General features: G+C 40.3%; 1 protein-coding gene across 9 annotated transcripts in view; it reads left to right on the forward strand.

Annotated features, from left to right (window-relative positions):
* LOC144317176 (uncharacterized) overlaps positions 1-25854 on the forward strand; it is a 324931-nt gene that overhangs the window by 238377 nt on the left and 60700 nt on the right. The window contains exons 4-5 of one of the 9 annotated variants that reach the window (XR_013383090.1): positions 303-400; positions 749-1674. The exons of 6 other annotated variants lie outside the window; for them this stretch is intronic. The gene's annotated coding sequence lies outside the window, so the exon portion shown is untranslated. Of the gene's footprint in view, positions 1-302; positions 401-748; positions 1675-1792; positions 2031-25854 lie in introns of those variants that run through there. 2 more of the 9 variants (XR_013383096.1, XR_013383099.1) reach the window with 2 other exon arrangements.

Genomic DNA, 25854 nt, shown 5'->3' on the forward strand with positions numbered 1-25854 from the left:
TCTGCGTCTTACACTCCAGAAATTGGGGGAATATTACAAGCGTTTATTATGGTGAGGCACAAAAAAAAATGCACTTGAAATGCTTTGTTTCTCCTGGCACCAAACGGTGAGCAGTTATTGCACAATGCCTGGAGCTGCTAATTCCTTTGTTTAGGTTCAAGCCAACATGGCCTATTAAAAGCTTAGATTCAATTTTATTGTTAAGGTATTTATTAACTGATTATGAAAAGACATTAAAAGACTCATAATTAAGCTCCTCAGTTGCTCCTTCCCTTGATAAATTCTCCTTTCTTGCACAATAGGGACTGTCCTTGCACTTCGACCTGACCGTTCACTCCCTTGGCATTATTATTGGTTTTAGCTCTCACCTCCGCTCCAGAGCCAGGGCCTTAAATTGAAGGTATCTGTGGGAACCGGGGGGTTACTGTTACGAGCGTTTCCCCATAGTTGTGTGCAGTGCTCATGTTCACTTTAAAACCATTGCCATGTTTCACCCGAGGAGGGTGTGTGAATGATTCTTGACAAGTTTTTAAAGTGCCTTTCTGACTTCTTACTTGTTAGAAAGCTGTTGCTAAGATGTTCATGTGCGCACGTGTGAACATGCACACGCAAGTGAATAGGGTATGTCATGTCACCGGGGCACTCATGTGTCTCTTATTTGGGGTTTGATCTTTTGTTAAAATGATCATTTTACGGAAATGATTTTTCTTGCTTGCTTTTTAAAGTATTTTGATGTGTTTCATTCCAGTTGGTTCCTCTAGAAACTTCAAGAAAAATACATAAACGATTTTCTTCTTAAAGACAAAAGAAAAATTTTGTAAAAAATTACTGAAGATCCTGAGTATAAAATTGAAGTCTTTGGACCATATATGTATGAAAATACACATCTTTTTGACAATGGAGCTCATTTATTGAAACTGGTTAGAAAGTTTTTCAATAGCAATAACTAATCTTCGGATAAATACCATTAACTGCAATACCACGAGAGTCAAAGCAGGATTTGAAGCTAAAAAATAATGGAATTGTAACAACATTGAGAACACAAAATATCTTGTTACTGTTGAGCCATCAGTTTTATTAAAATCTTCGATTTCAGTACCACAGTTCCTGCTACTGTTCAGTCATTTAAAATTGGTTTAAAAGATGAGGAAGCCTAATTTTTAAAAAGGCCCCTAAGCATATTAAGGAATTAAACACACTTAAGTAGAATTATCTACATAATGAGTATGACTTAAAAATTATACAGTATCAACTATGCTCTGCTTTCCTCAAGTGTCAACTATAATTTTTGTACTCATGCACATCATCAGGAATTTATAGAATTAGTACTGAGATTTTGAAAGAGATCTGAGTAAGGATCAATTTGGGGAAACTAAAAGTTGGTACCATTTGACTTTTTTCCTTAAATGTTGAGTTACTAATTTCAAAAAATTTAAATAAATGCTCATGAAAACTCATGTCCTTACCCTGCACAGCTTCTCTCGGTAGTTCTCAAGGCAGTTATCGTTAGCCACTTAAAGTTGTCTTGTTTATTTCATAAAAATGTTACTTGAGAGGTGAAGTACATTTTTGAAGTAAAAATAGCTTTTCTTGTATGTTACTCATAATCACTAACATTTTAAATGTCCTTTATGCAATGCTTGTCTAGGAAAAATAAGAATTATATTATCTGAATTATTCTTATTGGAATTAATTTATCCATCATATTTCCTTTATTAGTAAAAGCATAAAAATGGGATTTTGTAGTTACCATGCATCTTGAAAATATAAGATTACCATATTTATTTCTCAGTCTTTCAACAAGGTCTTGCTTGCTTGCTTGCTTGCTTGCTTTCTCCCACTGACTGACTCACCAGAGCAGGACTGTGTACCTACACTGGGCACTTTTGGATCCTATGGACTAAGGATAGTAAAAGCAAGGTACTTGTTCTTGAAAAATCTCCTCTAAACAGAGGACTAGATGAAGAAAGAAGACTGAAAAAAAAAATGACTGAACTATCTATTTTATTTCATCATACTTTGAGTAGAGAACCAGAGAAAAATAGTCTACAAATAATTCAGATTTGATTGTAGATAAAATGATTTATCAGCTTGTCTCATCTCTTGTCTTGTTGACTGCTCTCCAGGTCTCTCTTTTCTGTCTCTGTGTCTGCTCCTTTCTCGCCCCCTCCAATACATACATCATGTCTAAAAACAACCCCAGGCCCATAGTCCTCCTCTAGTTCTTCCTGATGTCCAATCAGTGTCAAATTGCAGCCTCTCTGGCTCTAGATGATCAGCTTTGGGCAGAAGAAAACACAATTCCCACAGAAGGGTGTCTCTGCTTCTGTGACCTCTGGATCTGTGTTGTGTACCATGCTTAAAAAATGCAAAGTAGGCAATTGAAGAACTCCCACATCTCTCCAGAACCCCCCCCCCCCCCGCCCCAGTCCTGGGGGTGCCAATGGGAAGGATAATGCAGCCATGAAGGAGCTGTCTCTTTATAAGAGCACTCTCCACCCCCTCCCACTGACCCAAGCCAACGGCATTTGCCAGGCAAATATTATCTGGTGCCGGGCTGCAGCCAGCACACCTCCCACTGCTTGAATCAAGGCCTGTTGGCAGCTTTAGAAGTGAGGTGTCGCTAACTGACGTGTAATTATGGTAGACAGAAAAATGTAGACGTGTTAGCAAAGTCAATATTATGGAGACCTCTGTCTTCCCAAATATTGTAACTAAAAGATATTTCTAGGGTAGAGCCCATTACATTCTCTATTTTTATGACCAGTCACAAATGTATTTTTTATTAGCTGGTGTGTTCAATGTTTTGAATGCATAGCCCTTATTTTCAATCTCATTTTAGTTTGTGGTAAGTGCAAAAGGATTTTTGCTGACTTGAAATAGTGAGGCTGCTCTCTGTTCACTGAACTGCAGGGCCTGTGGCATTGAGACTTTATTCCATAGCCTTCTTGTGACTCTTGACTGTAAATTAGTCTGTGAAGTGGTGTTTATTGCTAAACCATGAGGTTAAGACAGCCTAATTATATGTTTGTGCAGGAGAAAACACCGTGCCCCACCGTGAGCAATTATCCTATCCCCCTCTCATAGCTTCATCAAGCTCCAGCTAAGAAGAATGAGGAGATGGCCTGTCTTCACCACAAACTTAGCAACCACGCATTTTCAGTGTTAATTAGAAATTTTGTTCACTGGAAGAATGATTTCTTAAACATAATTCAGCCTTTAGCAGAGTGGAGGGCATCTGGGAAGGCTACTTGAGGTGTCTTTATGGATTTGATTTCTAATTCCACCCACGGGACAAAGCATGGGTGGGACTCTTGCCATACTCTCAACTTCGTTGCATGATGCCATTTCCCCCTTTTTATACACATGGCAGGAGAAGGACTGTTAGGAAACTGTGGCTCTGTGTAGTGCTTTCTTTTTTTTTTTTTTTTCCAGAAATGAAAATCCTGCTTATCCTAAGGGACTTTTTCTTCTGTTAAGAAGGATGTAGCGAATGAAAACCAGAACGAGATCAACAGGTCAATGTCTTTAAAGTTGGTCATAAAATGTATCACAACAAAGAATCCGTAGGGTAGGAATGGCATGCCAGAGTACCTCTGTCTTTGTTCTTGGACACTTCTCTGTCACAAGGGCAGCATACTTCTGTTTCTCTTCAAAAGCATTTGGCTCATATTTTTTCATACACAGGCACATGCTGAAGTCTTACAATGCATAGGTTCAATTTCCTCTTAGGAAAATAAAAGATGCCCTTCATGTCTTCTCGCACTCAACTAGAAATGCTCATTGTCATTGAAACGAGCTGAGGGAAGAACCATTTCTCTAAGAAACAGCATCCCAAGCATAGTCCAGTCTGCTCTGAGATGATGGGTTGCCTCCAGGGAAATAGACTTCTCATTATTAGCAAATTTCCAAGCTATCACTCAGTTTTCCCCTCTTTATCCCATTTCTATGAGTTTTGTTTCTAGGATGAAATAACACTCTTTCCTTCTCCCCCCCACCCTCTTTTCAGCTCTCAACTCTCTTTCCTTCTAAAATAAGACTAGGGCAAGACTTTTTTCCTTCTTGATTAACCCTTCTGGGTTCTCCAGTAGCTTAACCTAGTTTCTTTCTTTTTCATTGTCTAGTTATTCATATACTATCCTGGGAATACAGGCTAGAAAAGCAGTATGGAGAGGAGGTTGAATGCTTTTCTACTCCATTTATTTAAGGAACCTGAAGCCTTTACACCATGTTGTAGGCAGCCAAACACTCCAGGGTGATCCTTTGATGAGTATATTCCATCTTTCTCTCCTTCCCACTCTCTTCATTGCCTTTTGGGGGAAGATGACTGGGCTTCACTGAAGCTGGAAGAGCTGTTTCTAGTTTCTTCATTATTTTTAATTTCTTTTCAAAAACTGCCCAAAAGGCAGTGTACTTCCCAGTGAAATCATATCAGGGCCCATAACCACTCTCCTTTTATTCCATGATGTGTCCATGACTTTTGCTAGCTGGAAACCTTTGATCTCTTGGCTAGCAGGGCCTCTCATATTGTAAGCTCACCCATTTAACAAAAATCTGTTTAGCACCTACTATTGGCCAGACCTTATTCACATAAATGATTTGTGCCATGCTGCTGGCTTCTTGGGTTTCTTTGTGCTCTCCTACAGCATATCTTTGTTTTTTGACATGTAAAGTTTTTTGGTTTGATTTCAAATTTTTAGAAACAAACAGTTTTCATCTCATGAAGCATAATTCTTAAGAGTGAGAAATAGACTTGTGTAGGGGTGTGTTGATTTGATCAAAGACTCTGAAGAATCATGATCTCGTGGGGTGGTGGGGGTAGGTGCAGTGCCATGACAGCAGTCTCCAGAGGGGACTCTGTCACACTTTAAACCATGACTACTTCTTTGACATACATCCTGCTTTAGATTTCTCTTTACATCAGGGAGCCACATGAAAAAGGCAGGGCAATTTTTTTTTTCCATGGGAATCAATTGATTTGCTAATGAATAAATGTCAACAGGGCCCCTTTGAGTTTGGGAACTCAAATTGGGTTTGACTGTAGAAAGCACAGCTATAACCTCTGTACCATATCTCCTCTCTGAAGGCCAGAGTTTAAATCCCTAAGTCCAAGGTCACACAGCTGGTACATGGTCAACTGGGGCTAGAGCACAGGGTTCCTTAGTTCCACCTCAGCACTCAAACCACACAGCCCATGGGGTGACCTGACAATGTAGTCTAAGGTACCACATGCCATTTTATTGGTTATCTCCTAGCCTCGACTTTGTTCAACAGTCAATAATCTTTAGAAGTTTTTCAAAAGGATTGCCAGAATGTTCTTCTCCACGTCCATTTGAAAGCCTAGAAATAAACCCTGAGATAAAATTCCATAGCTTCCTGTATTAAATTCCTGCTCAACTTCACCTCATTTCTGCCTTAAATTTCAGCTTTGCAGTCTTGGGGGTTATTGATAATGAGTTAAAAGCTAGTTGACTCTAACTTATATAAAAACATGCAGGTACTATGCTTTGTGCTGGTGTCAAGGAGACAGAGAACTAGTGTTAAAATAGAGAAGTCTATGGAATAAAAGGGTGGCAGCTTCAGACATCCAGAAGTCCCAGGAAAGGAGCCCCAACAGGGAAGACCACTTCCTTACATGGTGAGCTGGTGAGTTGGAGTGAAGACTTGAGGCCAGGCTTTGGGAGGCAAAGAAGGCACTCATGAGAGAAACCACGACCAGATGTGGTGGAAAGGACATGGGCATAGTAGGTGCAGAGCTCAGGTTTGAATATGGGCTCTGCCCCATTCTAGCTGTGTGGTCTTAGGGCAGTTATCTAGCCTTTATGAGGCTGTCTTCAAATATTTAAAATGGGAATAATAGTGTCTAATTCACAGTGAGCAATGACTAGAGAAGGAAAGGATAGGCTGGGTGTAATATGTAAAGCCAGGCCTGGGATGCTCATTACATGCCCATTCCCCTTTGTCCTTTTATAGGGAAGTAACATTCTCACCGATCCCCTTCATCCCAGATGCCTGCTGACATGCATTAGACTACTGATTTTCACACTGCTGTGTGTGACCCATTAATGAAAAATCAATTTATTGTTCATGGCTGTGGTAGGTTGAATAATAACACCCTTCCCCCAATGATGTACATATCCCAATCCCCAGAACCTGTGTTTATGTTACCTCCCATGGTAAAAAGGACTTTATAGATGTGATTAATGGTCTTCAGATAGGATGATTATTCTGGATTATCTAGGTGGGTCCAGTGTAACTACAGGCATTCCTTTAAGAGGATCAAAGAAGTAGATGTGACAGCATAACTAAGAAGTTGTTGGAAATATGTGAGGAAGGGGCTATGAGTCAAGGAATTCAGGTGACCTCTGCAAGCTGGAAAGGGCAAGGAAATAGGTTCTCCTTTCAGAGCCTCCAGAGAGAACCAGCCCAGCTGATGCCTTGACTTTAGCCCATTGAGACCTGATTTTAGAATTCTGATTTTCAGAGCTATAAGATACTACAGTTATGTGGCATCAAGCCACTAAGTTTTTGGCAATTTGTTACAGCAGCCATCATCAACTAATACATTGGCCAACATGTTTTAACAAATGAAATAGAACAGCAAATACAAGTGGGGTTTTAGTTCGTAGGCGTGTGTGTGTGTGTGTGTGTGTGTGTGTGTGTGCATGCTCAAGTTGCTGAATGTGTGCATACATAACCACAAGCATGTACATAGCCCCATATGCACTGGATTGCCATGGTATTGCATGGAATCTGTAACTGCAGCTTTTGGAAAAAAGAGACGAAAGCCACTGGCCAGGGCCTCCCTCCGTGTTGCTGGATCAACACCTCTTGCTCCTCTGGGCTGTGCTAATAGCTTAGGGAATCCTTGCTCTCAAGAGTGGCTGAGTTGGCAAGACCATCTTGCCTTTCCCAAACCTTAATTATTCTTCACAGCCAAAGCCAAATGAAAGTCTGGCATACAGGAGAGGTATGGAGAAAGTGCTGATTTGGGCTAGAGAGCAACATATGAGCTCATCTGCAAATCACGAGGTTGTGTCTGACAGTATTCCACATTAAAGTTGGGAGTGGTTTTGCTGTTGGTAACATGAGCCAAATGTGAGGTAAACTGAGGTACAGGAGGAATCAGCTGCAGCTGGAGGAGCTATGTATGTCTGCACTTGGCACATGGTAGGTATGTTGCTAATAGATTCTTGCAGGAAATAAAGTAAAAATATACCAGGACCGATAGTAACTGGATTTTGTATTTGCAGGTGTGGTCTGTGAACTCAGAATGAGTTCTCTTCAGAATGCAGACAGGACTTTCCTTGAAATAAAAATGTAACTCCTAAGTGTGGAGTAAATCTAAACCCAATGACTGCAACAACCAGTGAGCCGAGTCTTTAATGACAGACTTTCAACATCAAACTCAATTTCAGGGCAAGTTTTGTCAATGACACCTCCTATATCTTAGCATCAAGTGGTGGGCAAGATTTTCCAATAATAATTTCTCCTGTTGGAATGTGGAGAGTGGTCTCCAGTCCCACCAGAACTTGTAAAGCCTCAAGAAGACCTCTGTCACTCTGCCTTAATGAAGTCACATAATGGCTTCTCCTAGACCAGCCCCCCCCCACACACACACCCATTATCTCCTCTCTTTATACTAACTAGATATATTATCAAGTTCCTTGTCATGCCTGGTGACTTGATCAGGTCTTTAGGAAGCTACATAATACAAAGGTTAAACAATTAGGTTTTGACATTAGGTTGGGTGGTTATATCACAGCCCATGAAGAGTTACTGAGTTTCCCCAAGCTTCAGCCTCCTTGCCTATATGCCAAGGTAGTCATAAATATCTACCTTATTAGGTTTTTGTGGGGATTAACTGAGACATCACAGAAGTACTTGTTACAAGGTAGCTGTTGTTAATTTTCCTCATGCTAAATTTGGATCATGGAAGTATAAAATTATCCATAAACATTATTTTTATAACTTTTTTTTTTACTAATCTGAGTCAATGTGAACCCACCTGAAGAGACTGAGGATGTAAATATCTTTTGCTGTTGTCTTCCTCATTTAAGAGATCAAAACAATGACAACTCAGACTGACCCCCAAAGAGGCTCATGATCCTGTGCTTTCCTCTGAGAAATGGCAGGTAAAGGTTACTATCTTAAAATGGTGCAAATCAATTTTTATAATAAAAACAAGTCCAGGATGATTAAATAAATTTCCATAATTGCATAAAGAACCCTCACAATTTGCTGCTTCATTTTGATATAAGATAGCCAGGGAATTGGGATATTATAATTTCCTCTCTTTGTGCTCCAGTCAAATTGCCACACATCTGTGCCTTGAAGAGCTTGGAAATAAATAATAAACCTACATTCAGCACCAACTCCTTGCAACTGCATTTTTTGTCACCTATAAATCTTGCTATGAGTGTGGCCAAATGGCAACCAACTAATGAAATCCATTCTGGAATTTCAAACTAGAAACTTGTATCTTATAAAGCCACCAAGCATTTGCTGAGGAAAATAATTTTGTTAGCAGTTTGGGGAAAAAAACCTAGAAATTTCTATCGACATGGATGATCATTAAAAAAATTACTTTCCAGTACATGGTAAGTTAAGTAGCTTCATCATGTTAGGATTATCTCAGTGATATATCATATATTACCTTGTTAGGAATAGTGTTTGTCTTAAACCACCCTTGCGTTCCATATATAGAAATCCCTGTTCTTAACTTTGCAGAGATACTGAATTCCTTGGCTTCCCCTTTGCAAATTTTGGCAAATGCAAAATGGAAGAAGTATCAGAATACCTAAGATAGGAAAAAATGTCCACATATTGAAAGGAAAAATATTGATATACTCCTGGAAAAATTCTAGTTTAGCCAATTAAGCTTGTAAACAGAAGGGCAAACTTGTAAACAGAATGGCCAACAATAAATAACTGGAATCCAGAATTTAATTAAAATAGCTTTCACGAAATTAAACTCAATTTTTTAATAGTGAGGTTAATACCATTTTCTTAATTTCATTTGATAGAACTGTTTTCCAAATAGGATCTCAACTACTCAGCCATTGTGTAATTCACTATGATAGTATTCCTGCAGCTATCAAAAACTGGCTTGATCCCCGAGCTAGCAAATCCCTGCAGATTTCTTCATGTACAATATGGAGAAATGTGAATAAATGGTTGTTTATCTTGTTCTATTGATATTGCTTTAACAATTGCTCCCAAAGAGGGTTGACTAATGAATCAATGGCAGCCAAGAGAGAAGTGGACCGTGGTACTAGAGGCTCTGTCTCTGCTGTGGCTATGAAACCATTGAAGACCTTAGATCAGATCTGTGGCAAACACAGAGCTGGAATGTTGCACAAGTCTAAAATGGGAGTAAATACCGAAATGGCAGGCTGGAAAAAGGAGCCAAAACCGTGTGCTAAAATTTAATAATGAACAATTATGTATTTATATTCAAAAACCGATAGCATAGCTACCACATGATTGCACTTCTCTTGAGAGCAGTGAGTGATAAAAATAATAATAGGCCATGATAATACATAAGATAATATAAAAATGACATGATTAACAGACTGTGCTTGCTGAATGCAATCTATATTCAAGCACTCTTAAGTGCTTGTGAGCATTCCTTTAGTTCCTGTGGAAAATAACCAGGTATGATAAAAGAGTCAATACAGGGATCCCAGGTGGCTCAGTGGTTGAGTGTCTGCCTTTAGCTCAGGGTGCAATGTCCAGGTCCCAGGATGGTCCCATATCGGGCTCTCCACCGGGAGCCTGCTTCTCCCTCTGCCCATGTCTCTCCCCCTCTCTCTGTTTATCTCATGAATAAATAAATAGAATCTTAAAAAAAAGAAGAGCTATTCAAATGAGAAGTGAGTCTCACTCTGTACTAACTACCAACAACTACATAATTGAGTCTAGTCCTCGGTGCCTTTTAAGAAGGGCATTGTTAAGGAAAAAGTCTGAGAGGTTATTAGAAGAGCAGCTCTGTTTGAGGAGAATGAGCTACTTTAGCTTGGAGCTGAGGCAGCATAGTAGCTGGTTTTATCTACTTTGATGAAGATCAAGTGGAGGAAGGAGGACAAGAGTAGCACCACAGGGTAGAGGAAAATGTGAGGAAGACTCTTGGCTTTCTAGCAATCAGAGCCATGTGACTACCACTGAGCATCATGTAATGGCATGTATTCAAACTGAAGTAGAATGTCCATTTTTCAGAGACCGAGATATTATAATTTGCCTTATATGCAAGATCACAAAATTAAATGGGAGGATAGAATACATTTATATGTGCACCTATATCTACATATCTATGCATCTATGTATGTATGTACTCATCTATCTATCTACCTACCTATCCATCTATCTATCCATCTATTGGTTCTACTTCTGTAAGTGCTTTATGGATTTCAAGATACTTACCACTATAATCTTACTTCATGTGAGCCTTTTTCAGCTCTATCATTTGTAATGCTAAATGTTCTGCGGATAGTGATGTTGAAATTCCTGCCCCTCCTTTGCCACCCTTCCTTCTCCGCTGAGGTAGAAAGCATGGGGATCAGGTCTTTCTTGTATTCAGAGAAGAGCATAATCTTGGAGTCAGGCTGAGGGGGAATTCTTTCCTTATGATTTCAGTATAATCAAAACGGCTATTAGGATGGCAATTATACTCCTAGATCATTTGCTCTTTTTTGCTTTGTTCTGCAATTCAATCCTGCAGTTGCTTAGAACGCAACTTCCTTGTGCTGTTACACTCGAAATATTAAGAAAAGTGCATGTTTTTCTGTCAGGGAAACACCCACCCCTGGCATCTTGTGTCCTGAGCATTTTATGATGATTGCAAGTTCACTGGAGAATGGGGAGTACAAAAGATCTTTGGGTAAAGAAGTCCTTGAGGTATTATTATGCATACTTCACTATTCATAGCAGCAAAAGGCAGTCCTGGTCATCACCTGTTTGTTTTCAAATTCATGCTCTGCCCTTCCCACTCTGCTCTGTCCTCTGAGGGGCTGGCTCCCCATGACTACCTTACTTAGGCTCCCTTGTTAGCTGTCTTCAGGGCAGTTCAGCCAGTAGAAGCCTTGGAGGGTGACTGAAATGTAGGAAGAAGGGTGAAGTCTGGGTTTTTATTCTCTCTCTTTCTTTCAGATGACAACTGAGGCCCTGGTTGTGTTCTGTCCACAGTTCCAGATCCTTCACAATAGAGATAGATATCCCCTTTATGGTATCAGCTTCCACTGAGAGCTTCCTCCATGGTGCTACTTTCTATTGAGCAGCCCTGGCTCCCTTTCCTGGGTCTCTCCAGCCCTGGGCCTGGTGTGGCATCCAGCTTGGCTACTGACCACATTTTCTCACCATATGGGTCAGGTTTTTCAGCAATACCCATGCCCTTGGAACTACTTCCTGATGTAAATCCTTCTTAACAAACTCCCTTACATGGGTTCTTGTTTCTTAACTGGACCCTGACCAACGCAATGTCTAATCAAGACTTGTCACAAGCAATATCAGGGTTGAGTGGCAAGAAACAGTAGATGTTGGCCTATAAGTTATAACATTCTACGGAAATGTCAGGCTGGATCCAGAGAAGAAAGAAGCTCTGGATCTTCCTGGCATCCATGGCTGATGATGTGGAACAAAAGTATGTTAGATACAATAACCTAACTAAAATGGCTCACATCAGATAGGACTGTATTTTCCTACACAACAAGTGCAGAGGCAGGTAATTGTAGGTCCTTGTTGAGCTGCTTCACATTATCAGGGTTTTAGGCTGGCTTCTCTGTTGTCCTCTGAGGAAAGTGGTTCTTTCCCTCGTGGTCACAGGGCAGTTGAAGCTACGTCCATCTTGGAATTCCAAGCATGAAGCAGGAGGATAGGACCAGGAAGATGCTAGCTGTGTCTGTTACTTTTTATTAGGAAAGTAAAAACATCAGGGCACATTTTTCTTTTATGTCCCTTTGGCCACACTGGGTTATAAGGTCACCATTAGCTACAAGTGCAGTTGGGAAAGCGGGATATAGCAGTGTCATGATGGACATGGGGGACAGAGAGCTGCTGCTGGCAGTGGTATAGCCAATTCCTTTCCTGTTTTTATTTTGTTTCAGGATTCAGTTCTCTCTCATTGCAGGGGTATATGTAAAATCTCAATACATATTTTTGAATGAGTGCAGAAGTCAAAATTTAGTCTAAGTCTTATCTCTTTTCTTAGGCAAATGTCAGCATTGAAGAATTTCTTTAGAGTTTCTTACTAATAGCATAGTTATGTAGCAAGCACCAATGATCACTTTGGTGTCTGCAGGAGGCAGTTTGTCCCAGGGAAGTCTGCTTTGCTATGTGATGGGAGCTCATGGGATGCAGGTGGAGGGGTTTGAATGTCTCCCTCCAGAATAACCAAATATCCACATGGAAGAAAGTTCTAAGCTTAGGCAGGTACCCCGAGGAAGCCAAGTTCTGTTTGGCATGGAAGGCGGTCATTTGGGTGGAAACATGAATTAAGAAGTTGGGCCCTTTAATCAGGGAAAGATCTTCTGCCTACCTAATGCAAGATGTTTATGAAAAGTAACTGAGTAATAAACCAAAGCAACCAATAATTAAAATAAGAGTTAAAAATTGATTTCCATGTCCTCTCTCATAGTCCTTTTAACTCCTCTATGAGCAGCTGCAAACCCAGTGCAATAATGGTTGCCAGATGCTGTTTCTTGGTGAATGTGGATCATCTGCTATTGGGGGAGGGGGACAGTGCATTTATTAAATGTATGTCTTGTTCAAAGTTACCATTAAGGGAAAACTTTGAAAAAAGCAAATTGCTTAACAATCACAATGGAAAAAAATCAGTATCTTCTACATTTTATGTCCAATGTAGGCAATTAGAAATATTTGTGGTTAAAACAAAATGTAGAGCCCTTCTGGGTTTAAACCATTACAAGTATATACTAGTACCACTGTGGGTTCCTTTTTATAGAGCTCTGTCGAGATTGCAGAGGATGAGGACAGAAAAGTACAGGCCCCTTGTGGTCTCTCTGGAGAATTGATATCTTTGGTGGAAAAAAGATCCTGCTGGCAAATGGCCTTAGGTGGTCATGTTATACCAAGACTCTTGTTTTCTAGGCTCTGTCTTGTATTCATCACCTTTTATGATATCATTGGATCAAAGATAGAATTTTAAAGATGAAATGGATTATAGGAGGCATTTAATCACAAATTTTGTTTGACAGCTTTTTTTAACTAGTATCCCTGCTTCTACACTTATGCCTTCCAATCCACTGTCTCACATTGCAAACATTTCTCGCATGGCTTCTCACTGCACCTTGAATACAATCCAGACATCTCTCTATGGTATATGATGACCATTTTGGACTGTTCCCAACTTCCCTTTGAACTTGATGTTGTATTCTCTTCCCCCTTGCTCAACCACATTGGATTCTTTTTCTTCCTGAAGCATGCCTGCTTCATCTTACCCAAAGGACCTTTGTCTTGCTATTATCTCTGCCTGGGATGCTCTACCCACCATCCATCTTCACATGGTGAGTTCAGTTTCAGTGACACCTTCTAAGGGAGGCTGTTTCTAACTGTTCCATGTAAGGCTCCCTGCCCCACAGTATTCTATCATAGCCGGAAAGATTTATTACATGTGTGGCCATTCTCTTCACCTGAAGTTATATTATTCATAATTTACTAGTTTATTGTTTGTCTTCCCTTTCTGGAATGGGAGCCTGGTAAGAACATCAATCTCATCTATCTGGACTATTAACATATAACCCAGCACCCAGTATAGGAACTAATGCACACTAAGATTTTGGTGGCATCTCCATGTAAAGGGGACATTTGAGTCGCTAGGAGAAACTTTGAAATCATGTGTACTTATTCAAATGAAGTTGTAGAGAGTCATCTTGAATCAATGCCACTGTTGCCACCACCTATACAACTCAACTAAAAATTCAGTTCAACTGCTTTCTGACAATGGTGTTTGGGGCTGGGGTCAAGTATTAACTAATGATGGTTTATCAGAATTCATTTGTTATGCTGCCCAGGGCAGATTTTGCTTATGCTCTATTTGAACAGGAATAATAATGAATCATTCGGTTTTCTCAGGAGGGTTCCCCTTGGCATTTTGGTATGGACTTCAATTGTGCCTGACTCTCCTGAGCATTAATAGGACATTTAACATCCTTAGCTCCTGCCCACTGATTGTCAAAAGCATTCTCTCATCACTATGACAACCAAAAAACGCTCACGTTTGCAAATGCCCCTTAGAGGAATAGTGATATCAAACCTGAAACCTTGATTAAAAGGTATTCCTAGTGTGATATGAGTCAACCATCTGAATTGACTAAGACATAGGGAAACATGCCTCCTGTTAGTTGCATTTTGGTGAGGTGCTTCATCATCCTCTCTTGCTGCAGGCCCTGTGAAGACTCCCTGGAAGACATGGTGTTGAAGCAGGCAGACCCAGGAAAGTGAATAATCTTTGCTGGAGCAAAGCCTGGTTCCTGCTCCCACAGTAGTTTTCTTATTTGGGTACTGGGCTGAAATATATTAAGGTCTGAGCCTGAGAGCTCCTCAAAAAACAAATTACCATTATTTCCCAAGTGCGCCTGAGGCCATTGCTTTGCTATTGTTCCTTATCCAGTAATGTGCTCCTTCACTTCCTCCATATATGCTACATACTCATATACTCCTGCCTCCCTTCATATATTGTGAGGATATCAGGGTTAGGACAATGATTATTATTTATTTTTGTATTTTGTGTCTAGTCAAATGCTCACCTCACAGTAGAATTAGAATACAAATTATTGGTGTGGTGTTTGGTATAAAAATTCTCAGATCTTTTTTGATAGGTGATGCTGTTGGTGGTAACTACATTGCACTGACTTCTCCACTGGAGGAATGAAGAAACCAGATTGAGTTATGTTCCCTAGAACAAGTGGTGATGCTGATGATGCTGATGATGACATTGATAACCCAGTAATGGCTAAATTGACTGGGTACTTATGTTTCAGGCACAATTCTTAACAATCTATATATTTTAACTCATTTAATTCTCACAGTTACTTAATAGGTGAATATTATAACCTCATTTTATTTGTTCATTCATTCTTTCACTTATATTGAAATATAGTTGACATACAGTGTTACATTAGTTTCAAGTGTACAACATAGTGATTCAACTTCTATAGGTGAGCTATGCTCACCACAAGTGTAGCTACTATCTGTCACCATACAGCACTATTACAGCATCATTGACTGTATTGTCTATGCTGTGCATTTTATCTCTGTGACTTACTCATTTTATAACTGGAAGCCTGTACTTCCTACTCCCCTTCACCCATTTTGCTCACGTGACCCCATTTTATACTAACAAAAAGAAAACAACACAAAATTAAGGCACAGAGAAAATAAGTTGCCCAGGTTCATAAGTTGTAGAGTTGTGAGTCTCTTCCCATGAATACAAAGTAGGCAACATGAGCAAGAGAAGTGGGCCAGGTCCAGGAGGTAAGCAGGGTATTGGGGACAGTGGTAATGTGGAGGACATATTGAGGGGCAGACATGAGTCATCTTCAACCTTTGGTGGCCAAGTGGGAAAGTGGCCTGGTTTACTGTTGCCTAATCTTCTGACATCTTTTCAAGGGATGCAGACAATCTACAAAATCTCTCAATTTTAAAAGGTTGACTAAATTTTTAAAAATATTCCATGATCCACATGAAACATTACTATAGTAGAATTCCATGTTTCTGACTGTAAGATTTTCCTATCAAAATAAAGATCGTAGGTTCACGTCAAAAGTAAAACTCTAGATTTCAGGTAATTAATAAGATGGGGTAAGCCGGATTTTCTCCATACTCTTTTGGCTCCAAAAAGTTTCTCTTTCTGTTTTCCCAAGTCACAAACATCTGTTTATGGCCATCCAGCTAATTGGGCCCCATTGAGTGTTCTAATGAGGGCAGAGTGAGCAAGCAAGTGGATTTAATGCCCGTGGAAATGCATGTTTCTAATTGTGCATCCAGTGAAGGTGGAAAGGTTAGAGTAATGAGCTGCTCTCAAGAGTTCTGGCCAAGAGAGAAAGGGCTTTGTTGTTTCACATTTCATCTTTGTTATTGTCACTGAGATATGCACTTATTTCCACCATGGCATTGATTGCCAAGAGGCTCTGCTATTACATTTCATTATCATGCCATTTCTGAAGGAGGGGAGTCTGTTCTTACTAAGCAATGACAGTGTGCAGGCAACCATAATCGCCCCTCTCTCTGCTGCACTCCTCAACATCTTGTATACAGCTGTGAACGGCTGTAGAATTGCCAATTAATCTAGGGGAGGTTTAGTGAAGGAGGGGGTGCTGTACTGTACAAAGGGATAGTTTCTGAGTTTTCCAAGTGGCATTTCTAGAGAAGAAATGCTAACTGAAAGATCCAGGCAGACGAGGAGACTGTCAGTTTTATGTTTCAGTGGGGGATTGACATTTCTAAATGGTTCCTCTCATCCTGTGTTCTCAAGTAAGCATGGAGGCAGTGTCCAAATCAAAAGGCTGGATTTAGAGTCTCTAATCCAAGGGATTAGAGCTCAGACTGTGTGGTTGTTTGAAGACCTTGAGAAGGCCTGCTTTAGTTGAGTCACACTCAGTTCATTTAGTGACCGTTGATGGTGAAGACGAGAGGCCATTTTGGAAAGGAAGGGTTTCTGTTGCAGGGGGACAGAAATCTTTGGGTCCTGGGGGCACAGGATCATTGGCTGTGGTAAGAAGAAGCTTTTACTTTCAGTGTTGATGAATATCTTACATTTTCAAGCTGTCACAAAAGAAATGAAATCACGGAATCATGATTTCTGTTTCAGAATTCAAATTTCTGACTGTTTAAGAGTTTATTTTTTTCATTATGTCTGCTTTCAGCCACCCTCACTAGTCTCATTGTGCTAACCATGTGTCTCCTTAAAGTTAACATTCCCTAGGTTAACCCACCTTGAAGGTGGTTTGGGGTTAAAACATAATGTAAATCCTGATGTTTGACTGTATTTTCAAAAACAAGGGAAATGAGATAAAATTCCAAACCCCTTATCGTGGCTGACATGGCCCAGCCTGAGTTTCTGTTTAGCCAGCTTTCCAAAGCTATCTGATACCTTTGCTGCCCCCTTTCAGCCCCATGGATCTTCTTTTAGCTTCTTGACACTTTTAACTTTGTTTCTGCTTCTGAGACTTGACACATCCTCTTCCACAGTGCTCCCCATCCTTGGATCTTTGCTCACAGGTATCCTCTAATCTATTCAGTCTCAGTTTAAACACTGCCTCTTCAGAGGAGCCTCCTCTGACCATTTACCACTGGATAGTCCACATCCATGCCTTCCAGTATATTCATCTAGGCACCATTTGTGTCTTCATAACAAAACTTCCTTTGTTTAGGTTTCCTTTCATTTCATTTCGTTTTCTTTTTTCTTTTCTCTTTTTTTCTTTTCTTTTCTTTCTGTCTTTCCCACTAGACTGTGAGCTTTCACAAGAATTACAATTCTCTTGTTCCCTTTATCTTTAGTACTTGGCTCACAGTAGGACATCCATAACACTATAAAGGAGATGATTCAAAAGATATAAAATTAAAGGGTTCGGTGTTAGTTGTTTTGTTTTGAATTTCCCACTACCCATCTTCTATGCTGATCACTTAGCTAGGGGACTCCTGTACCAGATGATAGTTAAGAGATGGATTTTGCTTTTGAGTAGTGTTTTGGCCTTGGTTTCCTATAAATAGAGACCATGCAAAGTTTAGGTAATGCTTTGCTGCAGGTGAAGGGTAAAAGGAAATAAAGCAGGGACGGAGGGAAAGCTAATATACAAGGTATATTAGCAAAGCTGGTCACAAGAAAACACACCCACCCTGGTGGCTTGTCCTATGAGTTCATTTTTGAATAGATTTCTTGGAAATATTTACCTTGGAACAGTTCTTGCAGTTCGGGAAAAGAATTTATCTGCTGGTCCTTCCTGTCTTTTGTCTCTAATTGGTCAAAGTTTGCACCATAGGGAGTGGGTTTCTCTACCCTTCCAGGTTATGTTAGTCCCTTTGGGTATCTGCTGGGAAGTCAAACCCAGTGGCACACAGTGCCCCACAGCACAGTGCTTTCTGGGTCCAGGTGTGGTGGAAAGAGCCAGAACCTCTATGCATCTGATTGTCTTGGCCTTGGGCTTGAGGCTCCCCCCGCCCCAGAGAAGTGCAGCTGAGGTTCTGTCTAAGCCTGTCCTTATTTTAAGAGAGTTTGAGATAACTGGTGAAATCCAGAGATGAGGTGATCAGCCGGGACTCTCTAGTGAGTAAATGATCAAGGACTTGGGAGGCAGGTAGAAATGGATGAATTTGAAAAAGCACATAAAGTGGGTCCAAGGAAGACTCCTTCTCAGTTCGTGGGCATGTGTGATTTTATACAAGCCCATGGCATGAAAGCCTGTGTTACCTCATTGAAATGTCACACTTTTCTTAGTCAAGCTCTCACTGATGAAACCTCAGGAATGTTTCTTCACTCAGCTGCCCTGAGTCCCACCTGGGGCATTATATACATATATGTAATATACCTATGTGTATATAATATATGTGTGCTCTTATATTTGCATTGAAAACTGCCATTCTACAATATGAAGATTAACAGTAAAATTTATACTAATAACTTAAAATTTTAAGTACGGTTAGCAGCTTTTAGAGCAGGAAACCCCACATTTTATTTTGCCCCAAGCCCTGCAAATTTTGTAGCTTGCTCTGCTCTTCCCTTATGGGCTATTTGTTGTCCTTGTGCAGACTTGGCAAGAAGTCCTATTTGCCGTCTGATTTTTGATCCTTGGTCACAGAGTGGAGAGTGAATGAATCTGTGGGGACTCTTGGTGACAATTAAAGGCCATCAGACCCTGGCCATAGTGAAGGAGTTTTCAGAAACTCTTAAGAATGCAAGTCCTGGAGCCCAACCTCCAACTGTTCCAAGCCAGCCTGAAGGATGGGAGGCTTCTTCTTAAAGAATGAATAGATTGAAAAAAAAAAAAAAAAAGAATGAATAGATTGTAGGTAATCAGGGATTTCTGAATAGATCTGTAGGGTTTGCATTCTGACCTTGTAGAATCTTCTCTCCCATCTTTAACAATAAAATAGTAACAAAAAGACATTTAAACTTCAATTCACTATTTTATAATAACCTTTTGTTTCACCCAAAATACTCATTCCATCCTATAAAGAGGCTGTAAGGTGAAGTATAAACTGTGGACCAAACTCTGGAGCCAGCCTGCCTTGGTTTGATCCCAGCTCTGACATTTCTTTGCTGTGTGACTTTGAGCAAGTCACTTAACTCTCTGGTTTGGTTTCCTCTTCAGTAAAATGGAAATAACAATTTTATTTTCAAGGTTGTTGTAGAAATTAAATGAGATTAATTGAGAGTAATGTATGTAAAGCTTAGTGTCTGGAACATACTCTTAGTAAATGTTAGCTATTGTTATTGTGTTTTGTTATTATTATTTGGTGTATCTGTGTACATATCCTCCCAGTTAGACTGGTAGCTCTGTGAAAGCTGGAGTGTGTCTCTGGCATGAAGTGTGAGCATGTTGCACATTTCAGTTACTCAGTAAACATCTTGGTTGCTTAATTATGTGATGCTTTTCTCGATGTGAAGTAAATTGGGTTTTTTTTTTTTTTTTTTTTTTTTTTGCAAGTAGAACATTCCTCCTTCATGGTGAAATGAGAGCTATCTTAGAGACACTGGCCAAACCAAAGGTCACATTCTCACCTGTGTGATGTGGAGGACACTGATTTTGTTCCAGGATACTCATGTGTCCGGACCAAGAAATGTTTGTGAGCATGAGAAACACACCACTGGCTGTTTCCCGATTTGGAATGAGTACTCTGCAGTTTGCTAATCACGTTGCTATTTCACCTGTTCTTTTGCTCCAGCATGACCCCTTCTCATCTAGCTTCCCGGGGTGGCGGCAGGCTGTGAGGGAGGGGAACCTCCAGTGAACTCTGAGCAATTCACTATTTAAAATGTCCACTGCTATATTTTAATAGGTATTGTTCAGAATATGCAGAGTTACTCAAACATGAAGGAACATGAATCCTAGTTCTCACTTTACAAAGCAAGTAATGTTTCTTCCACAAAAGCAGAGCACAGGCAAAGCCACTTCATGATCCTGCCAGCCGCCTCCCCGTTGGATGAGGTGTGTCTGACAGGCAAGCTGAGCGTTTGGGGGACCTTTCAGTCGCTTCCGCCCACTAAGGTCCATCACCTCCACCCACAAACTATCTCTTTCAGGTTGATGGATCTCTGTTTCCCACTCTCCAGCTCAGGGGAGGATGGTGTCACATTTCCCGCCCTGCAGGTGCACGAGCCTTCTGTTCAAGCAAGCAGACCATGAAGCTGAGGTGGGGTGCAGAGGCAGATGCAGTGCCCGGGAGCTGGGGTGTCCGGTAGTAAGGCTGTCCCTTAAAAACAGAAGAAACCAAACCCCACTTTCACTGCATGAGAAGGTGCTTCCTGACAAATTTCTCCTCTGTGAAGGTCTTCTCCTACTAGAGGAGAAAGAGAGCCCCTATGAAGAAAATTACCAGATTGTTGTTCTCCAGTGTAATATGCGGAACCACACCTGTGGTTGGTACCTGAAGCAAATGCTTTTCCCTCTGTTTCCTTTCCTTTTCCTTCAGCAGTTTTCCATTCTATTACCTTGATTCCTGTTACTTTGCTCCTTCCTCCCCCCTCCCCCCATTTTTTTAAAAGAGTAAAGTGTGGTTATTAAAACACAAATCTGATAGGATCGGGACTCCCTGAATTTGAATACAAGCTCCACCACTTGACTAGCTAGGTGACCTAGGGCAAGCTACCTACTTTGTTTGGGCCTTAGTTTCTTCACTATAAAAACGAGGCCAATAAAATGATCTCTTTCGTGTGCAATAGCTCCAGAGTACACCACCCACATTGGATTCTACAACCCTCAGGGGTTGGTGGTTGCCACAAACTCTACTTCTTGGTCAAGATTGATGACTTTTCTGGGACTTAACACCCATCCCCAAATCTTCTGCAATAAACCCACAGGACATTGTGCTGTGAGGAGCCCTGGCATTTCACAGTATGAAAGGTGGCAGACTTCTGGTTATGCAGCACATCCTTGCTGTTGTGATTATTAAATACAGAAACACAGCTACAGCTCTTTGAATAGTGCCTGGAGCATAGTCAGTGCCTATGCTCACCAGGCATTGGCCATTGCTCCTTGACACCTCTTCAAATATCCATGCCAATCAAGAGTGTACTTGTTCTCAATAATGGTGCTCTGCTGTCATCTTTAGGTCCAGCTAAGCTCGCCCTTCACCTGGGAGCTTTCATTTCCACCTATCACCCTTCCACAAGCTGATTATCCCTTCCAGCTTCTGATTACTTCCTATACTTTGAGGAACCCTTCTTTTCTTAGGCCATTCCAATGTTAGGAAAGAAAAGCTGCTTGTGTTGCTGCTCATGATGCAGGGAGAGAATTTTCTTCTTAAATGGTTGCAGATTTTTAAGAAACCAACTTTGGCTAGTCTGCCAACTTTTCTCTTAAGTCTCTAAAAGGTGGGGCTTAGAGCACTTACAACTTGTACCTGCCATCTCATCCCCCAGTATGTTTTTATCAAGCGTCTTCTGTATGCCATACACCATGCTTGGCACTAGTGCTAAGCCATGGGGCATTTGGTGACGGGTATTTCTTCACATGCATAATCAATAAGCTGAGGCCAAGATTTCTCTCTCCGGAGAGTTTCTGTTTTTTTTTTTAATAATAAATTTATTTTTTATTGGTGTTCAATTTGCCAACATACAGAATAACACCCAGTGCTCATCCTATCAAGTGCCCATCTCAGTGCCCGCCATGCAGTCACCCCCACCCCCCGCCCTCCTCCCCTTCTGCCATCCCTAGTTTCCCAGAGTTAGGAGTCTTCCATGTTCTGTCTCCCTTTCTGATATTTCCCACTTATTTTTCTCCTTTCCCTTTTATTCCCTTTCACTATTATTTATATTCTCCAAATGAATGAGACCATATAATGTTTGTCCTTCTCCGATCCCCGGAGAGTTTCTATCAGGTCCATTCACCCCAGGGACTGATTCACCACATATATTGAGGGTGGAGAAGGTGTGGTGACCCAGTTGTTTAGTATTGGAAAGGTGTGAATTTCATTTTGCCATGCCCTTTCTGCATCAATGTCCCATTGTCACTCCCAAAGCCACCCAAGTGAGCCCATGGGATGTTACCTAATTCCAAAACCAGACGTGGTCAGCTTTCTAATCCTTGATTAAAAATTACTGTAATTTAAGTACATTGTATACCAAAAAACCATATTGTGCTTCAAAGTGTATACTCTGAAGACTGCTTGGCCAAATGAGATCTTGGGAAAAAATAATAAGAGTCTACATAAAAGAAGCATTTAATCCTACAAACTTGTTTGCAAATGATTTCTTTCTGCCATTTTCATTGATCCAGTAAAAATCCCCAGAAGAATGAAGTAGCCCCCACACTACTACTAATACAAACCCAAAATCAAGGCACTTAAATTATTTTTTTCTAAGCAGTTTACATTTATTTACTTATTTTCACATTTTTAAAATTTAAATTCAATTTGCCAACATGTAGTATAACAGCCAGTGCTCATCCCATCAAGTGCCCTCCTCATTGCCCGACACACAGTTACCCCATCCCCCCACCTACCTCCCCTTCCGCAACCCTTTGTTTCGCAGAGTTAGGAATCTCTCATGGTTTGTCTCCCTTTCTATTTTTTCCCCACTCAGTTCCTCTCCTTTCCCTTGTAATCCCTTCCACTATTTCTTATATTCCACATATGAGTAAACCATGGATGATTGTCCTTTTCCGATTGACTTATTTCACTCAGTGTAATACCCTCCAGTTCCACCCACATTGAAGAAAATGGTGGGTATTTTTCTCTTCTGATGGCTGAGTAATATTCCATTGTGTGTGTGTGTGTGTATATATATATATATATATATATATATATATATATATATATACCGTATCTTCATATATATATATATACCAATCTTCATATATATGATACATATATGTATATGATACATATATATATACACCATATATACCATATCTTCTTTATCCATTCATCTGTCGAAGGACATTGTGGATCCTTCCACAGTTTGGCTATTGTGGACATTGCTGCTATGAACATTGGGGTGCAGGTGTTCTGCGTTTCTCTGCCTCTGTATCTTTGGGGTAAATATCCAGTAGTGCAATTGCTGGGTCGGAGGGTAGCTCTATTTTTAAATTCTTGAGGAACTTCCACACTGTTTTCCAGAGTGGCTGCACCAGTTTGCATTCCTACCAGCAGTGCAAGAAGGTTCCCCTTTCTCCACATGCTCTCCAACAGTTGTTGTTTCCTGCCTTATTAATTTTCCCCATTCTCACCGGGGTGAGGTGGTATCTCATTGTAGTTTTGATTTGTATTTCCCTGATGGCCGTGACACGGAGCATTTTTCATGTGCTTCTTGGCCATGTGTATGTCTTCTTTGGTGAAATTTCTGTTTATGTTTTCTGCCCATTTCATGATTGGATTTGTTGTTTCTTGGGTGTTGAGTTTGATAAGTTCTTTTTTTTAATTAAAGATTTTATTCATTTATTCATCACACACACACACACACACACACACACAGAGGAGAGAGAGAGAGAGAGAGAGAGGCAGAGACACAGGCAGAGGGAGAAGCAGGCTCCTCACAAGGAGCCTGATGCAGAACTCGATCTTGGATCACAAGATCATGCACTGAGCCAAAGGCAGATGCCCAAGTGCTGGGCCACCCTGGTGTCTCAGATAAGTTCTTTATAGATCTCGGATACTAGTCCTTTATCTGATTTGTCATTTGCAAATATACTCTTCTACTCTGTAGGTTGTTTTTAGTTTTGTTGACTGTTTTCTTTTGCTGTGCAGAAGCTTCTTATCTTGATTAAGTCCCAATAGTTCATTTTTGCTTTTGTTTCCTTTGCCTTCATAGATGTATCTTGCAAGAAGTTGCTGTGGCCAAGTTCAAAAAGGGTGTTGCCTATGTTCTCCTCTAGGATTTTGACATTTAGATCTTTCAACCATTTTGAGTTTATCTTTGTGTATGGTGTAAGAGAATGGACTAGTTTCATTTTTTTACATATGGCTGCCCAATTTTCCCATCATCATTTGTTGAAGAGACTGTCCTTTCTCCAGGGGATAGTCTTTCCTGCTTTGTCGAACATTAGTTGACCGTAGAGTTGAGTGCTCATTTCTGAGTTCTCTATTCTGTTCCATTCATCTCTGTGTCTGTTTTTGTGCCAGTACCACACTGTCTTGATGATCACAGCTTTGTAATACAGCTTGAAATCCGGCATTGTGATGCCCCCGGCTTTGGTTTTCTTTTTTAATATTCCTCTGGCTATTCGATGCAAGGTACTCAAATTAAACCTTTGGTGACATAGTGAGATTCCTTGGTAGAATAAAGCTAACAAATAAGTTCAAAACCAAATTATTCTTTTTTAAATTTGGTTTTTACTTTTATTAATGGGCATTACCTCCTCTCCCACATATCAGTTCCTGCTCCCAGAAAGCAGTCACATTCAACTTATGAATGATTTTTTGTCTGGATTTTTGTATTTCTGATAAAATGCTATAGAGTTTCCACTTGATTTTCTAGTTTTAGACATTTCTATTGCCTTTCCATTATGAAAATTAGGGTTTTGATCTCTTTTCGCAACGCCCTCCCCCACTTCCTAACACACACACACACACACACACACACACACTCCCAAATGTGTGCACATGTGCGCTGTCCTCCCAGTATAGTTAGCTCTGATTTTGGATAAATTAGGTCTGTCAGTAGCTATGTTTTAAAAATTGCGTATTTAATCTCTATACCCAAAATGTGGGGCTTGAACTCAAAACCCTGACATAAAGAGTCATATGCTCTACCCACTGAGCCAGCCAGGTGCCCCTGCCAGTAAATATCTTTATTTACATTTTCATTATGTCAACACATTTGAAAATTGTGCAAGATTTTATTATTACTTTTCCTTTCCTCACCATCTTTGGTTTCCTTGGAACTTGTATACGGCCTTTTCTCCCCATCATTTCTTAGGTTTCCATAGGTATACCACTAATTTATCCCCAAACTTCTTCGGCAGTAATTTCCTCCAGGTAGATTCAAACATATCTGATTATCTGCTTTATCTGACTGAACCAATCTCAGCAGACTTTTGACCTGCTCTGTTGAGTTTGATTGATATTTAGGCTTCTCTCCAGCCAGGTGTCATCTGGGGATCTCCTTCACCACCATCCCTGTTATCCCAGGGGATCCTCTTTGCCACTTTGCCATGTTGGGACCCTCATTTCCTGGATTCCATATTTTCCTCTTTTTTTTGGCTTATTCATTCATTTTACTTATGCACATACTTCAATTTTTCTGAGAAAAAGTCCATGAGTGGTAAATTTTATGATACTAGGGATGTCCTTATTCTATCATTGCACTTCATTTAGGTTTTGGCTGGGTATAAAATTTCAGGTTCAAAGTGGGTTTTGTTTTTTCTTCCCTCTCTTAATTTAAAAATTTCCTCCAATGTCTACTAGTTTTCAGTATTTATTGAGAATCCAAAGCCATTCTTATACTTGATTCTTTGTATGAAAATTGCTCCTCCTCTTTTACCCCAATTAGAGAGCTTTTAGGATTTTTTTTCTTCTTAAAAAAAAATCTAAAAAAAAAAAATCTCAGAGATTTTGAAAATTCACAGTGATGTGTATTACAGGCTATATTTCCAGGAAGCAGACTCTGAGATGGAAATTAGTATGGGAGGAGGTTTATTTGGGAGTACTCTTGAGACCAACACCTATGGAGGGAAGGGAAGG

The sequence above is a fragment of the Canis aureus genome, chromosome 7, assembly GCF_053574225.1.
Source record: "Canis aureus isolate CA01 chromosome 7, VMU_Caureus_v.1.0, whole genome shotgun sequence".
In the NCBI taxonomy this organism is placed as follows: Eukaryota; Metazoa; Chordata; class Mammalia; order Carnivora; family Canidae; genus Canis; species Canis aureus.